The sequence below is a fragment of the Schistocerca serialis genome, chromosome 3 (genome assembly GCF_023864345.2).
Source record: "Schistocerca serialis cubense isolate TAMUIC-IGC-003099 chromosome 3, iqSchSeri2.2, whole genome shotgun sequence".
NCBI lineage: Eukaryota > Metazoa > Arthropoda > Insecta > Orthoptera > Acrididae > Schistocerca > Schistocerca serialis.
The window spans coordinates 280795196-280806367 of NC_064640.1; the positions used below are offsets into that span (position 1 = coordinate 280795196).

Sequence of the window (11172 nt, forward strand, 5' to 3'; positions counted from 1 at the left end):
GCACACTGCAATAAATGAACACTGTCCACCTACTGCTGTAGTTTGGTCTTCATAGGTGTGAGCTAGAAAGATGTAAAGATAACATTATATTCAAGTTGTGTCTGGCACAAAGAATGAAGAATGACAAACTTTAAACATATATTTGATTCTCAGACAATTCCAACAATATTTGAACTCATTTTTATTTATAAATTATGTAATCCATGATTGTGAATGTTCACAAAGTTTTCTAGCCCTTGGGAGCAAATTTGCCATGAATATAATTTTTCATTTATGCGTTCATATTTCAATATACAGCAATGGGACACTATGAGGATTATTTTTCAAATAAATGACATAAAATGCTAATAAAACAACACTATATTGCGCATTTTTATTGTAGTATGTTATAATATAGATTAATAATATTAGACAATAAATATATTAGTATTTATATTTTTATTGTGCTACTATAAATATTCAACCAGAGTTTCATTACAACCTGAAGGTAACGGTGTTAAGAATATTTTCAATAACTTAAAAGCTTTATCATCAACTGTTATTTTCAAAAATCCTCCAAGGCATTAATTCTTATGAAAAATATGTAACAATTAAAAACTGAACTAAGATCTAAGAACAGGAGCGACAAATAATGTTTTGACTTGTAGAAGGTGTTGGAAGCTTTGGGAACAGATAACATGGTTCATATTAACCTTCCTTGGTTCCAACTGCATCAGACTTGTTTTGCTATTGAGAGAGTTAACATCATATGAGGCTCTTTGGAGGTGTGGTTTAAGAGACAATGGAACTGTTCTCAAATTTCTACATTCATTCTGTATCTGTTTTCTTTCTTGTGATACTGCTGTTTTTGTGAGTGTGGGTTGTTACACACTGAATGAAAATAAAACCCCATATTTTGAAAACAAGGACTAATGCTTCAAGTTTGTCTTCAACAATCCAGGGCTGGATTCCTTGCTAGGCTATCTATAAGACAGCAGCAAGCAGTTAATAGTCTGTGGTGTCTTCAGTATATATTTTCTAAGGGATTCTGATAGAAAAAATGCTCTGGAGACTTTTTTGGGTCCTACAATTTGATCTCGGTAATTAACTTTCCAACAAGGGTGGATAAAGACAGAAGGACCCTATTTGATTATGTTTTCTTTGGTGAAGCTCAAAGCAAGAAAATAGTTGTTGACCCCATAACTAATGCTCTCTCTGATCATGATGCACACTTAGTTAGGATAAATAACATAGTGCCTTGCTGTGTGGGTACTCATCAGTGAAAATCAGAATAATTAATGACTCAAGAACAAATGTTTTTAAGAATAGTTCAAAAGAGAGGACCATGGACGAAATTTGTAATGAACCAAAAGCTAACAGAAAAAATTACTCTGTTCCATGATAAATTCATATCATTGATTGTAAATAGTTTTCTGCCTAGTATAATCACAAAGAACATTAAATAGCTATGTAAAAAGCCATGGATCACTAGAGGGATTAAAGAATCTTGTGAAAAGAAATGGGAATTGTATATTTTGGCAAGAATAAGCAGAGATCCTGCAGCAGTTGCACACTACAAACACTGCCCGAATTTACTAAGAAAGATAATTAAAAATCAACAGATTTAAGGCTGTAAGGGACAAAGTAAAACGAGAGACAGGACAAACCCTGTTTCAGAAAGGTGACAGATGTCAATAACTACCAACCTGTTTCAGTGCTGAAAACATTTTCCAAACGTTTTGAAAAGGTTATGTATTCTAGAATAGTATCTCACCTTAGCAACAATAATACCCTTAGTAAATCACAGTTTGCGTTTCAGATGAGTTACTCTACTGAGAATGCTATTTACATGTTCACTCACCAAATTTTACAAGCATTAAATAATAAAATAGGGATTCTGGTATTTAGTGTGAGCTCTCTAAGGCATCTGGCTCTGTGAATTGCGGTATTCTCTTGGACTAACTGAAGTTTCATGGGATTCATGGTATAACCAGCCAACGGAAAAAAGTTATATGTAATCGAAAACATGGAGAATGTTGTACTCAGTAATTCACCCAATGTAATCTGGCGATGTGATTATGACCTGGGATAAACCACTTATAGGCTTTCTTAAGGCTCAATCTTAGGTCCACTACTGTTCTGTCTAATACACAACAGGCACAATTAGCTCTTTTTGCAGATGACAAGTATTTTAACCAATCCAAGCACACAATCAGAAACAGAAGAAATGATAAACAATGTTTTTAAAAGTACACTGCTCAAAGTAATTAGGGGAACACGTGTATCAACATGATATGTTAAATCTACTTTGATACAGGCGGTACCTGTGGTCTTATTGCATAGTTTGAGACCTTCACTTTCAATATGTGCAACAACTAAAGTCATTTGCTATATATTGGCTGTGTTACACACAGCAGTATCGGGTGAGCCCTCAGAAGGTAGTGAGTATCTGTGTCCCAGTGTTCTGTAACAAGATACACAGAGGGGAGTTGTTATTTTTGGACATTGTATTCAACCAGGCACATGAAAGGCGACATATTAATGCAGTTCAAGTTGTAGTGATGGTCTGTTTGATCAATGAAGACAGACTTTCTGTCATGTTGCTGCTGACGCCAGCGTCTCTCCATCTACCATCCATAGGTTATGGATATGCTACAAGCAGACAGGTCAGTACACAAGGCGAGTTGGTCAAGATCGCAGATACCCACATGAAGACCGATACCTGACCATCTCTCAACTGCCGCTGTGTGCAGTCAGGCTGTAAGGAACAGGTTGTGAGAGAGGACCTTATGATGCAGACTTCCAGTTCAAATACCAGGCTTGACACCACACCATCTTGTTGCTCGCCTTCATTTCTGCTGTTCCAATGACAACTGGCAACTTCATCACTGACGAAATGTGTTATTCACAGACGAGTTCAAATTTCCTCTGACACAAGGTGAATGCCGTGTTCGTGTGAGGAGATGCCGTGGTGAGTGGTACACGCCAAATGTTGTCCAGGAAGTCGACAGATTCGTCCTAAGTGTTTGGAGCCATTAATGTTTAAAGCTGTATTGATTTTGTTGTCCGTCGTTGCCTTATCGCCAGGCAGTAAATCATACAAATCCTGCTAGACCATGTTGTAGCTGCTGCATACTGTTGTGACCCTGAGTTTGCTCCTCATGGATGATACTGCCTGGATCCATGTGGTGGGCATCATCAGGACTGTCTAGCGAAGCCAGATCATGGAAGTAATGAAATGGCCAGCACTGAGACCCGACCTAACCCCACTGTGCATGTGCAGGACATGCTTGACAGAAGTGTTCATGGTCGTCCTGTTCCACCACAGATTCTCCAAGAACTCTCAAAAGCTCTCATTGAAGAATGGAAACGGACACCACAGGGTGACCTCTGTAGATTTAAACAGAGCGTGCCACACATATATCATGCAGTGATAAGCATTAATTGAGGGCATTCACATTATTGAAACTCTCAAAGTCAATGAAAAGGATTACTATATAAATGACTGTTCCTACTATGTTTTCGACACTTGTCGCACATTTCAGTTTTCGTTGTGTAAATGACGAGGATGTAATGATGTTTTGTTGTGTACTTCATTTGTGAATGATAAAGGTATAAATTGGTAACATGCACAGTCCTCAAGTATTGCACGATGAACTATGGCAGGCACCGAAATCCATGTCCACCTAATTCTTTTGAGCAGTGTATCATTGAATGGTTTTCTGCGAATGGCTTCAACCTCAATTTAAAAAAAAAGGCACAGTATATTCAGGGGTACTGTGCCAATGATAAGTGAAACACATGGCGAGGAAATAATAGACAGTGTGGAAACTTCAAAATTCTTAGGTGTCCATAATGATGAGAATTTAAACTGGAAAATACACATTTTGGAACACCTAAAACAACTTAGTTCAGCCACATTTCCACATAGAATCACTGCAAATCTTGGCGAGAGACAAATCAGTAACTTGACATATTTTGCAAATTTTCATTCAGTAAAGTCATATGGAATAATGTTCTGAGGTAACCAGTCTTTAAGAAAGAAAATCTAAACTGTTTAAAAAAGTGCTGTAAGAAAAATATATGGTGCCCTCCCACGGTCATCTTGTAGAAATCTGATTTTGGAGCTGAGCATTCTGACTACTGATTCAAAGTATATTTATTCCGTCATGAAGTTTGTTGTGAATAATTTACTATAGCTCAGAAGGAACAACGATATACGTAATTACGAAACCAGAAGGAAACATGACATTCATTATTACACATTAAAGTTGCCTTTAGCACAAAAAAGGGTGCACAATGGCAATGGCGTAGCTAGGGGGGTGCGGGGCGTACGGTCCGCACCGGGTACCAGCACCGTGGTGGTGACAAAACTGGCTAGGTTCTGTGGCACGAGTTGTAACAATATATTTTTTTCGTCGTTTCACTCATGACTCTGACGGGAGAGGGCGAACAACTAGAGAGCTTATTGTTTGACCTAGGTCTCTTGCATGCGCACATTTTACAGCTAAAATAGCGAGTTAGCAAAACAGTGTATTTTCTTTTACTGTCTATTTGTTGTAAACAGTGTATTCGGTGCCATTGTGGGTATTACTGTTTCACGTTAAACTGCCATTATTGTGCGTCTGAGCCGATGAGACCGTTGGCATTCTTCTTTGGGATGCGAGTGAGTATTTCCTTCAGCAAGATATAGTTTACAGAAGCTCGCATAAAATATTTGTTCATTCGTACATAAGTAAATGGATTTATTTATGAATACTTTTTGTATACCACTTGTCCTTCTCTTAGTCGTAGGGAAGGTGACTATGTGTTTCTTCTTTTTGGACGCAAAATGGCTGAAAATTCTCATAGAACTACTTTGTGATGATATGATGATTCTGTTAAGGTTAAAAAGGTGACTACGATATTTCGGTATTTCTTCAGATGTTACTGCCACTTCTAGGGTTAAAACGGTCACTGAATAATGGTCCCCTTTTCTCTGACCTGAACGGTAAACCCAAATGAAACACGTAGTGATTTAGGCCAAAGGAACCCTGCTAAAAGCACATTGTTATCATCAAACATTTACCTGGAGTTGGGGTAACAAAGTGCTCAACTGTGCAACGGCACCCAACCATAAACTGATTTCTCGTTTTTGTGTTTATGGAATACTATCTTACAAGAAGTCTGTCATGCTCAAAAGCATTTACAAACACTTGGAGTCAGATTCGGAATTTTTATTACCAAGATGAGAAATTTAAAGCTCCTTCTGAAATACAAGAAAAATTATCGATGCACTTCGATTTGTGTGGGACGCATGTTACGATACAATGTAGCCTACATTTATTGAAATATGTTAAATGGCTTCATGACGTTCAGAGTGCTTAACTACATTTGTTAATATATTTGTACGAAGCGTATTATTCAAATAAGCTCATACGAAGAGTGAAATTACTTGCAGAAACTAGTAATGCGAATATTTTTATAAATCTACGCGATTCTGATGTGATAAATTGTTATACAAACATTTACAAGGGTGACACACTTACAACTGCCCACGTGTCAGTTTTTAATAGTATCTCAGATCGTTTTGCTGTTTTAGAGCCCATAAATCTGATTAAAACCTCAGAAACTGAAGTTCCTACGATTGTGTAATGTTTAGCTGATAATTATGATGAGAGTTCTGAAGATGGTATCCTTGGAAGAAGATTTGTGCAAGCTGCCAAATTTCCAAAGAGGACTCTCTTGGTTGAACGTCTTATAGGCTCTTACACCTCGACATTGAATATGAATTTTCCGAATGTGTTCCGAATCTCATTTTAATGTTAAAATTTTTCTTAAATTTGTGCCTTTCAGCAGTATCATGCAACAGAATTTTTTTCAAAACTCAAACTAATTAAGAATTATCTGAGGTTAACTACTAGACAAGCACGACTCTAGTCTGGCAGTTTCATCAATCGAAAATAGTGTAGTTGAATGTATGGACTTTCAATGCACAATTTCAAAATTTGCAGCAGAAGAAGCTAGAGAGAGATTCTAAGCTACATGTTAAAGTCACCTATCACTAAGATGATCTTTTGTTACTTGTACTGCTTCATTAAACTATGTCATTTATACAAATAACTTTTATTTATTTGTTTCTATTCATAAAAACTGAACAAAATAGTTAACATTATATTTTATTTACTTAACCATTTGAATAAAAAATTTGCTCCACTTACCCAATTGAACAAAATGTCTGACAGGCAGCAAAGTAAAATTTGAAAATTCTCCTTGGCAACTCCTGTTCCACAGAAGAATTTCAATTAATGTGATGTGCAAGAAGTATTGGGTAGGAATTACTAACTCCTGTCTGTATTATTTAACTAAAACATTATAAACGTCAGCATGTAGCCATTTTTACAAATTAATTTGCGATGTGACTGTAAAAGACTCGTTCCACATCATTATGAATTATCATGAAAAATGATCTATGGAACATGATACTAATTAATTAAGTAACTAATCTAATCGGTGGAATTAAAATGATGCAGACCCATGGACACTGATGCCATTTCCAAGTTAAGTAAAGTACTTTTATAAAATGTGGTGATGTCTCTCGTACAATGCATCCTGATGTAATAAACTGTTGTCCATTCATTTTCAAAGGTGACATACTTACAACTGCCCAAGTGTCAATTTTTAGTATATCAGATCGATTTGCTGTTTTAGAACCCACAAATCTGATTAAAACCTCAGAAACTGAAGTTCCAACGACTATAATACGTTTAGTTGACAGTTATGATGAGAGTTCTGAAGATGGTTTCCTTGGAGAACGCTCACACCTAAGAAGATTTCTGCAAGCTGCCAAAGCTCCAAAAGAGGGCTCCTCAACACTGAATATGAATTTTCTGTATCCGTTCCAAGTCTCATTTTACTGTCAAGATTTTTCTTAACTTTGTGTCTTTCAGTAGAGTCATGCAATAGGATCTCTTCAAAACTCAAACTACACTCCTGGAAATGGAAAAAAGAACACATTGACACCGGTGTGTCAGACCCACAATACTTGCTCCGGACACTGCGAGAGGGCTGTACAAGCAATGATCACACGCACGGCACAGCGGACACACCAGGAACCGCGGTGTTGGCCGTCGAATGGCGCTAGCTGCGCAGCATTTGTGCACCGCCGCCGTCAGTGTCAGCCAGTTTGCCGTGGCATACGGAGCTCCATCGCAGTCTTTAACACTGGTAGCATGCCGCGACAGCGTGGACGTGAACCGTATGTGCAGTTGACGGACTTTGAGCGAGGGCGTATAGTGGGCATGCGGGAGGCCGGGTGGACGTACCGCCGAATTGCTCAACACGTGGGGCGTGAGGTCTCCACAGTACATCGATGTTGTCGCCAGTGGTCGGCGGAAGGTGCACGTGCCCGTCGACCAGGGACCGGATCGCAGCGACGCACGGATGCACGCCAAGACCGTAGGATCCTACGCAGTGCCGTAGGGGACCGCACCGCCACTTCCCAGCAAATTAGGGACACTGTTGCTCCTGGGGTATCGGCGAGGACCATTCGCAACCGTCTCCATGAAGCTGGGCTACGGTCCCGCACACCGTTAGGCCGTCTTCCGCTCACGCCCCAACATCGTGCAGCCCGCCTCCAGTGGTGTCGCGACAGGCGTGAATGGAGGGACGAATGGAGACGTGTCGTCTTCAGCGATGAGAGTCGCTTCTGCCTTGGTGCCAATGATGGTCGTATGCGTGTTTGGCGCCGTGCAGGTGAGCGCCACAATCAGGACTGCATATGACCGAGGCACACAGGACCAACACTCGGCATCATGGTGTGGGGAGCGATCTCCTACACTGGCCGTACACCACTGGTGATCGTCGAGGGGACACTGAATAGTGCACGGTACATCCAAACCGTCATCGAACCCATCGTTCTACCATTCCTAGACCGGCAAGGGAACTTGCTGTTCCAACAGGACAATGCACGTCCGCATGTATCCCGTGCCACCCAACGTGCTCTAGAAGGTGTAAGTCAACTACCCTGGCCAGCAAGATCTCCGGATCTGTCCCCCATTGAGCATGTTTGGGACTGGATGAAGCGTCGTCTCACGCGGTCTGCACGTCCAGCACGAACGCTGGTCCAACTGAGGCGCCAGGTGGAAACGGCATGGCAAGCCGTTCCACAGGACTACATCCAGCATCTCTACGATCGTCTCCATGGGAGAATAGCAGCCTGCATTGCTGCGAAAGGTGGATATACACTGTACTAGTGCCGACATTGTGCATGCTCTGTTGCCTGTGTCTATGTGCCTGTGGTTCTGTCAGTGTGATCATGTGATGTATCTGACCCCAGGAATGTGTCAATAAAGTTTCCCCTTCCTGGGACAATGAATTCACGGTGTTCTTATTTCAATTTCCAGGAGTGTAATTAAGAATTATCGGAGAGCAACTACTAATCAAGCACAACTCTAGTTTGACAGTTTCGTCAATAAAGTGCCATTACAATGCTGCTCACTTAATTGCAATATCAGCGAGAATAAACGTTTTGTACATACTTTTACTAGGAGAGAATCACGCAATATTTCCTTTATTATTATGGTGTATGCAAAATGGACAAATGTAAAACTAATTTAGGAGAATCCCAATAAGCTGATACTGATGTTACATGTTTAATAGTAAGGTCATACTGATAAGGTCATACTGACACATGTTTATTGTCCAATAGTTTTTGTAATGCCATTTAGCCTGAAGATGAGGTATGCCGTCGAAACATGTCGCTAAATAAATAAGTAATACAACAGTTAACTAAGTTTGTGACTGGTAGTGGTAATTTAAAAAAACCTTTACATATTTCTTGAGACAGTCACGGTCGAAAAATAGCCAAAATGGCTTCAAAAGCACAGTGTTTTCTTTACTCATCGTGAACTATCTTCTGATGGAGTTGAAAACACGATTTCTTTAAATGTTGTTGGAAATCCTACCAAAACATTTCCCCAACAAACGCACACAGCAACAGCTGTGAAAAGTCGTTATAATTTGGTACGTTAGCCAACATCCAAGGCTAATGCACTCCTGATTCTATCACAAGGTGAAAAAACGAGTACCGGTATACAGAAAATATTTTCCATTCAAAAGTCACTCCGCCTTCAGACCACGAGTGGCCTACCGGTACCATCCGAACGCCGTGTCACCCTCAGAGGAGGATGCGGATAGGATGGGCGTGGGGTCAGCACACCGCTCTCCCGGTCGGTATGATGGTATTCTTGACTGAAGCCGCTACTATTCGGTCGAGTGGCTCCTCAACTGGCATCATAAGGCTGAGTGCACCCCGAAAAACGGCAACAGCGCATGGCAGCCTGGATGGTCACCCATCCAAGTGCCGACCACGCCCGACAGCGCTTAACTTCAGTGATCTCACGGGAACCGGTGTATCCACTGCGGCAAGGCCGTTGCCCTATGCAAGAGTAAACACAAATTAAATATTTTCATTTGTACATAGCTGTTCTAGAAGACTCGTTAAAGTGAAGAAATATAATGACATGAAAGAGGAACATTGGCCATGCTGATGCTGAGAAGTAATGAGATAATGTTCTTCTTTTGTTCGTCTGGCAAATAACAAGGGGAACACTCACGTTACTTGATGTGACATTATTTCTTGGTCAAAGAAGCTTGAGAGGCTTATCTCAGATAATTGGAGATTCAGATAATGAAAATTTCCTCGGAATATTTAGAGATCTACAGTCGCAATGATCCAGTTCTTGCTAAACACATTAGCAAGGTCACAGACCGACAAGAAGCTGGAAAGTGTTTACAAGTGCATTGTCTGTATATGAATTTATTTCTTGTTGTGCCCATCATGTTAGGGGTGTGCTCTTGGAACCGACAGAAAATTAGGAGCATTACTGAATTATTGCTTATCCCGCTCCCGATCTACATCATATTGAACAAACAACGTTCATCTTGCATTATATTCACTTCAAGAAGGAAACTGATAAATATGAAACAAATGAACAATTTTTGGAATTCTTAGTAATCAGAAAGTAAGAGCTGCTATTGCACATTTAATTCAGTCAAAACTTGTGAGACATTCAGTTCCTGTCAGTGAATGCCGTGGACAAGATTATGATAACGGAAGTAATATTAGAGACTCTTATAAAGAAGCTCAGGCATATTTTCTTCAGTGAAATACTTTTTCAAAATTTTCTCTGTGTGCTTGTCATACGCTTATGTGAAGTTCATGTAGCCGATAGTGGTCACGAAGAAGATACATTTTTCGGAGTGATTCACCTTCTTTAATAAACTGTCCAGTAGCAGCTCAAAAAGATGGTGAATTCTGAAACAGTGTCTTAGAAGCTCTTTATATTCAATGTCTGATACCTTTTGAAGTACTCAGGTCGTCGCTGCAGTAATTTGATAAAATTGCCATTGCTGTTGAAACTGACAGTAAGTTAAATTTGTCAGCTGAAACACGTTCTGTGGTATGCGATATTTTGAATTATGTGAGATCATTCAAGTGCTTAATTATGGCATCAGTTTATCTAAGGTTGTTGGTACCAACTGACTACAGGAGCAAATCACAGTAAGCTCGAAATACTACCATTGATGTTATGGTCAGACACTCTGAGAGCTTATTAAATGACTTAGAATGTCTTCAGGAAAATCGGGACCCATTCTCCCTGATATAAAGTTGTTGCAAGTACAATTAAACACGATCCTGAATTTCTGGAGGTGCACACTAGGAAGAGGAAATCATTTCATGATTAAATCAGGAATGAAGTGACAGGTGTGAATTAAGAAGACTTAGTCAAGATAAATTTATGTCATTATTGCCTTCTAGTTTCTAGCTTTGAAAACCCAGTATGAAACAGTGAAGATATTGGATAAAACATTTGGGTTTTACGGAAATACTCAAATCTGGCTGATGATCATGTCGCTGAGGTATGCAAGTTAGTTATCAATAAATACCATAACGATGTTACACCAGATTTAAAAGAAGAAATTAAATATTTGAAAACAAGTCATATTTAAAAGTTAGACTGGATTACTTTGGAACCTTTGGAACTCTTAAATAGGTCGAACGATGCCGAAATTGTAAGCTTGTTTCAGAATGTATGTGAAGTTATGCGAATATTTTACCCTCTTCCAGTGACTGCAGCGAAGCAGAAAGTCATTCATCACTCTGACTCGTTTTTTAATTTGTCTCAGATCAACTGTGCATTAACAATGGCT

General features: G+C 39.6%; 1 pseudogene; it reads right to left on the reverse strand.

Annotated features, from left to right (window-relative positions):
- Positions 1 to 9279: 9279 nt before the first annotated feature.
- On the reverse strand, positions 9280 to 9397 carry LOC126471996 (5S ribosomal RNA; annotated as a pseudogene).
- Between the last annotated feature and the right edge of the window lie 1775 nt (positions 9398 to 11172).